The sequence below is a fragment of the Ananas comosus genome, linkage group 8 (assembly GCF_001540865.1).
Source record: "Ananas comosus cultivar F153 linkage group 8, ASM154086v1, whole genome shotgun sequence".
Classification (NCBI taxonomy): domain Eukaryota; kingdom Viridiplantae; phylum Streptophyta; class Magnoliopsida; order Poales; family Bromeliaceae; genus Ananas; species Ananas comosus.
In genome coordinates, this window is record NC_033628.1 from 11,260,592 (window position 1) to 11,267,679 (window position 7,088).

At 30.7% G+C, this 7,088-nt stretch overlaps 1 protein-coding gene across 1 annotated transcript in view; it reads right to left on the bottom strand.

Moving 5' to 3' along the window:
* The window catches only part of LOC109714652 (probable serine/threonine-protein kinase At4g35230), a 26,281-nt gene that overhangs the window by 6,151 nt on the left and 13,042 nt on the right, over positions 1 to 7,088 (bottom strand). The gene's annotated exons all lie outside the window — the stretch shown is intronic.

Consider the following 7,088-nt stretch of genomic DNA (forward strand, 5'->3'; position numbering starts at 1 on the left):
CCCCCCCCCCCCCCCCCCCCCCCTCTCTCTCTCTCTCTCTCTCTCTCTCTAGAAAGCGAAGGGGAAGTGATATGATATGATATGATAGAGGAAATAAAGAGGAAAGCTAATGATTCCTCTTTTTCGCTATGTGAGCGTGTGGGAACGAAAGAGCGGAGAGATCTATCCCCACTCTCTCTCTCTCTCTCTCTCTCTCTCTCCTGGGTTACTTTTTCTTTCTATTTTCCTCTCTCTTCTATCCCACCACTCGACCAAATAACTCACCAAAACCTACCCAAACCCATGTTCTCAAACGCAACTGGACTTTACCAACTAGTAGTAGTACTCGTAGTAGTAGTAGTAGTCACATTTATAGCTGGGTCTTTTTTTTCTTTTGCCTTCTCCTGGGAGTTTGTACACATGAGCACGGTATCCATGTACCACGGCCTAACTTTATTTTCCTTCATTAATAATTATTTAATAATATTTATTATTTAAATTTAATTTAGTAATAATATAAGTAAATGAATTAGTACATTGAGTGGGTTGGGTGGAGTATTTTAGTCGCTAATTTTGAATTTCCATCGGGGCGTGTAAAATGGCCGCGGCTGTGACGGGAGATGAACCTAGAGATGTCAATGGGTACGGATACCGGAAATTTTATCTGAATTCGAACCCGAATGAAATAGATATATCCGGTGGATATGGATATCAAAAATAGAAACCCGACGGATATGAATTCGAATATGGATTTTGATTGTACCCGACCCAAACCCGAACCTGAACCCGACTCGAACCCGAATTTATTTTGTATTATATATAATATATATATAGAAAAATTTGATATTATATTTGAATTTGTATTTTAAAATTTTAGATTTAATATAATATATTTTGAAATATTGAAAAAAGAAATAATTGTTTCGGCTTCAAAATTTCGGGTTCTGGTTCGGATTCGGGTTTCGAATTTAGTCGGGTTCGGATTTGGATATGAATTTTTAAAATCCGTCAGGTTCAGGTTCGGGTTCGGGTTCGGGTTCGGGTTCGGGTTTGGAGTTGGGTTCGGGTTCGGGTTTTTAAAAATCCGCCTCGAATCCGACCCGTTGACATCTCTAGATGAACCCGAGAATGGAGGGCATAATTGTAATTTCACGGAAGCTGTGAGCCTGTGAGTTAATATCTCTTCCCGGTTTTTCCGAACTTAATTGTAATAATAATTAGTTAATAGTTAATTACGTAACTAGAGGTCAGAGTTTGGGCTTTGAATAGTAACGGTCACTTTTAAGTGAGTAATTGCCACGTGGCTTGGCTCCATACTTGGCTTGTTAAACTTGATATTCAAATCATTTAAACCTGTTATAATTATTTTATCTTTAATTTAATATAATATTAGAGTAAAAAATTTGCAGTTTGAATTTGATAATACTCTCAAAATGTTTTGAACTCAAGCTTAAGCTGTTTAGACCAAACATTAATAATTCCGCTTTAATTTAACAATTTTGGTGAGCACTTTCTTAAAAATATTGATACGGAAAAAACATTATAGCATTGTTTGCAGGTACAACTAAAAGCAATATAAATTAAGACCTTGATTTTGTACTATATATTGGAAATTCATGGAGACGTTGAACTTTGCAGCAAATTTTCTCGCTTCTTTAAATTTTTGAATTTAATATTTCTTTCGGCATCTCGTTGCATTGTATATGCCACAAATTAATTTAACAACAACAACAACAATGTTGAATGGAACACGAGTTTTTTTCGCTTCCTTATTATTTTTCACAAATTAATTTAACAACACGAGTTCTCTAAATTTTTTTTTTTTTCCTTTAGGCATCTTGTCACGTTGAATGTGTTCTAAAGTCAGCTCGTGTTCAACTTAAAATAAGTTCGAGATCAATTGCTCACTTAATAAATGAACCCAACACGAGTTGAGTTTTTCAACTCAAAATCTTAACGAGTAAATATGAACTACGGTCAACTCGCTTGTGTTCGGCTCAGTATAGCTAGAATACACACACACACACACACACATATATATATATATATAAAATTATGCTACTATACTATCAATAGTACCCAGTCCTTGGTATTATTGAGTTTTCGGCCGTTAGATGAAAGGATGTACGTTTAGTATGATAGTGGTCCCCGGTTAAATTGATAATGGTTCCCTAGGATTTAGTGGGTAGTTGATTTAATAGTATAATCTAACGGGTGGAAATTATCAAAGAGCAGATCTAACGGTAGAAACTCAATAGTATCAAGGGCTTGCTACTATCGATAGTATAGTAGCCGGACTCTATATATATATATATATATATATATATATATATATATATATATATATATATATATATATATATATATATATATCACAAATTTCTATTTGGGTTTTAGGATAACAAAAATATAAAGGAATCTATATTTTATAAATTTTAATTATTAAATTAAAATTCTAATTTTTAATTTTCTTCAAAATATTCACCAAATGGTATGGCTAACAATTTAAGTTGTTATTTGCGAGTCAGTTCGTATTCAGCTCGTTAATAAATAAGAAGAACACGAACAGAATTTTTCAGTTTGATATTATAACGAGCTAGCTCGTATTATTAAACAAGATCGAACACGAACCGGCATTCGAGAAGAAGGTGAAGTTTAAACTGAAATAGATTTACGAATAATCTAAATTTTAGATAAAATTTATTTTTCTTCTGTTGTTTATTTTATTTTCTTTTACTTTAATTACAATAGTTAAAAAAAATTAATTTCAATCAAAAAATAAAGCTACTCTCAGTCAAATAAAAAAAACAAATATTTATAATCAAAAATTACTTTAATATTTTTCACTTTCGACGGAACGCATTCAACGTGACAATCTCCGAACCACATTATACACCTGCAGCGACGCATACGTTATATAATAATTATTATAAGGCTTCAAATTTCGGTTACTTATTAAGCTTCTCCTCGAGAAGCGTGACAAGCTTTAAATTTCGGGGTGAGCATTAAATGGTCACGATGACGTCATCGTTTAATATAGTCCTACGTGTGGAATAATTAATAAAAGAAAAGGAAACGAGGCGTGAGAAAGAGGGAGAGAAAATGCCGGGAAAGGGAGTTGTCGTGGGCCCCACAATGTCAGCCTCACGGTTGTTTTTATTAAATAATTTCATGGTAGGTAGTGAGTAATTTTTTAGGTAGTGATTTTTATTATTGTATTAATTGTAAAATTGGCTCCTAAGTTTTTCAACTTAGGTTTAAATTTTTTAAAAAAAATGAATCTTTTAGTTTTATAATTACTCTTTTTTCGTAAATTATTTATTAAATAATGTGGAGGCTGTTCTATTAAAATTTTCTTTCGGTACTGCCGATCTAAATCGATGAATTATTACTCTGTTTGGAAAAAAAAAATGTTTACTTCTAAATTCACCGTCTGATAGTTGATTTTTCAAAAAATATTATAAAGATAATATGTTGAGTTAAAATATGTTTTTCATCTATTTAGTTCCTATGCAAAATATTTTTTAAAATTTTTTAAAATTTTATAAAAAAATATTTTTTTAATTTTTTAAAATTTTTATTTAAAATAATATTTATAAAAGAAATATTTTTATAATTTTATTACAAGATAATTATTTATGTTTTTTACGAAAAACCAAACACTCCCTGAGTGATTATTCAAGAATTTCGGCGGTCCTCGCTTTCATTCTTTATTTTTCCTCTTTATCAAGGAGGAATTTATTTCTAGACCTAATTTGAGCCTCGTACTCTTACCTCAATCAATGTATTCTAATAAATACTTTGAATTTAGTGTAAAATTTTTTGAGAAAATGGGACCAAGCATATGGGTGCTTTGTTGAATTTCGTGGGAAATTTAAAGTAACCAAAAAAAATTAAAATTAAAATTTTTATTAAGGATAAAATAAACTTAACTGCCTAGCCTAGTTGTTCATGAATTATTAATTTATTAACAAATTCATGTATTACTCACCTATGCATATAAATCAATAAAAAAAACTCTTATACTTATCAATAATATAATATATAAAAACTAATTATTATATAAGTATGGAAAAACTTCAAAAACCCCCCCTGTGGTTTCGTGCATTCTCACTTTGCTACCCTGTGGTTTAAAACGTATCAATTTGCCCCCCTGTGGTTTCGTTTTTATCTTTTTGTTATCAATTTTATTATTATTTTTTTTAAAAATCAGTGACAAAGTTAAAATTAAAGGATACTAAAGTGACTATTCGATAAATATAGATAGTTATCTGAAGTTTTTTGTATATAATTTAACGAAATATTAACGAAAAAGCTTCCGAAAAGATAAAAATGAAACCACAGGGGGGTAAATTGATACGTTTTAAACCACAGGGTAGCAAAGTGAGAATGCACGAAACCACAGGGGGGGTTTTTGAAGTTTTCCCTATAAGTATTGACTAAATTTTGCAATTGGAACATTTATTAGGATAATAAAATTGGGGTATGCATAGCAGCAAAGCTTAATGCTTTAGGCAAAAGGTTGGCAGGGTTTTCTCGGATGGCAGGCATTCAGATTGAGTACATACATATTTATAAAATTTGACCCTCACACCTTCTGGGATGCTATCAGGCGATTAGTTTGGAGTAGGACTGATAATTCAGCTCGCTACTTGTAAGTCAGCTCGTGTTCAACTCAAAATGAAATTGAGATCGATCGCTCTTGTTTAATCAACGAGCCGAACATGAGCTGAAGTTTTCAGCTCGAAATCTTAATGCCCCGAACATAAGTTAGGATCAACTTTCTCATGTTCAGCTCAAATATAAGTATTATAAATTTACACTATTTGATTCTTAAGCCGATTCAAATTCAAAAAGATCTATATTTCATAAATTTTAATTTTTAATCGTTTTTCATAATCTAATTTGCTGTTCATGAGTCAGCTTGTTATAAATAAATCGAATACGAGCAGAACCTTTTAACTCGATATTTTAACGAATCACTCTGTATTTGAGTCCATTTTAATGAATAAGCGAATATGAGGCGGTCTCAGATCCCTCGTGTTCTCACTGTGGGCCTGGTTTCGAATGGAATATGGTTAGGTAGCCTGCAGTCAATAAGTACACAAAATAAAATTTTTTTGAAAAAAAATCTCAGGCGTTTGCGTGGAGTCCAATCATTGATTTTATTTTCTGATCATTTACAGGCTGTGAGCCCGTGGCAGGATTTTGCCGTACAATTCGTAGACCCAATGCTGAGATTAATTTATTTCCTACGCCCAGTGCAGTAGACCAACCAAAACTTTTCAATTTTATGCGTCCATATATCAGTGGTAGCTTTTTCTCAAAAAAAATATAAATATATAAATTAATGCAAGCATACTGTAACTTGGTATATTTTCAAAAAATAAATTTAGTTAAAAATATAAAACAATTAGATTTTAAATTTGAAATCTTATTCTAACCATTAAGTTCTTTTTCCACTTGCACTAGAATGGTAGCATTTTAGTAACTAAACTTTTGTAGCCCAATTAAAAATTAATATTGCTCTCATAAAATGTCGATTTGTTGATAGATATAAAGACATATATTTCAATAGTACTTAATATTGTATACTGTTCCTCCATATAATAATTGATATATAAAGATAATATTTTGATGGGAATCTTATCATTTCTTTTTAATTAGGTCGTTATCGGTTTGCCCCCCAAAATTGTATATATTGATTGTTTTGATTGCATATAATTGCAACTGTACTACAGATTTAATGCATTAAGATTCAAAATAGTGCTTAGTTCGACAATTTGAATTCAGTTGCTATAATTGAAACTGGACAATGAGACTTATGCAACAGTTGGAATTACGTCCAAATTAGTCGCAATTTCAATTGCTACAAAAAAAAAAGTTACTTTAAACAAGCGATATATGCTTACCTATCTAATCACATTTTAAACAAAAGTAATAAATTCTCTTCTACATTAAGAATAATTTCACCATCCGATATAAAAAGAGAATATTATATAAATACAGTTTCAACTAATGCAATCAAATCCACGAAATAAATTATTTATAAATACACCACTTTGTTTAATTTACACTAATGCATTGTTGACTATATTCATTTTCAATTATATTGTATTTATAATTACATCCAACCTACAATGCTTTCAATTATTACGAACTCGAAGTACATCTCAACCTTATCTTCAACTAAGCTTTTCCATTATTTCCTTCCAATATAACTCTTTTTTTTTTTTTTGAGAGAGAGAGAGAGAGTCCCAATATAACTTGTTAGTTGTTGCAAAGAGAATATAAAGAATATGCATTGAAATCTTTATCTTTACTTGGGGATTGATAACAATATAAATTTAAATTTGGACAAAAACTTTTCTAATTATTTTCTATAGAGCCCTTAATCATATGAAATTTGCTATAGTTTGGAAGTATGATGACATCATGTTGTTATTGTAAATGAATCATTCAATATATAAAAATGTTTCTTTAATTCCATCCCCATTTTCTACAACAAGCTTAATTAGCAAATCAATCCTAGTAATCAAGATGCCGACCCCAACACAATTATAACTTTCCCACATTGTTTTGTGACTTTTATCTTAAAAAAGAATCGCCATTACTTTTATAACATTTAATAATTTTATGTTTTTTGAGATGAAGATAGTGTCTGATTCGCTACGTTCATTTTTCAGACACTAATTCGTCTAAAAATATAAAGCAATTAAACTTCGAATATTCAGCATCTTGGGTACCAACTATCAAGTATTTAACCAACTATACTAATAGTTTTAGATCAGATATAAATAACAATTCGGATAAATATAGAGTTGACTTAAACTTTTAACACGTCAAAATTTTGATTTCGCTGTCTAACTTTTTAATTTGTTTGGTTTGAGCTAGTCAACGGTATTTTGAATTTAAAATATAAATGTGTACCGACCGTCCCTAGAGCAAGTGACAAAAGGCTTGGTGGTTGGTACCCGAGGTCGCAAGTTCGAATCCCAGTTGATTCACATTTTCAGTTGATTCACATTTCAAGCTAAGTTTATTTCTATATGTAATAAACGAAACGAGTAGCGTGGTACCTCTCTCTTAAAATATATATATATATATAT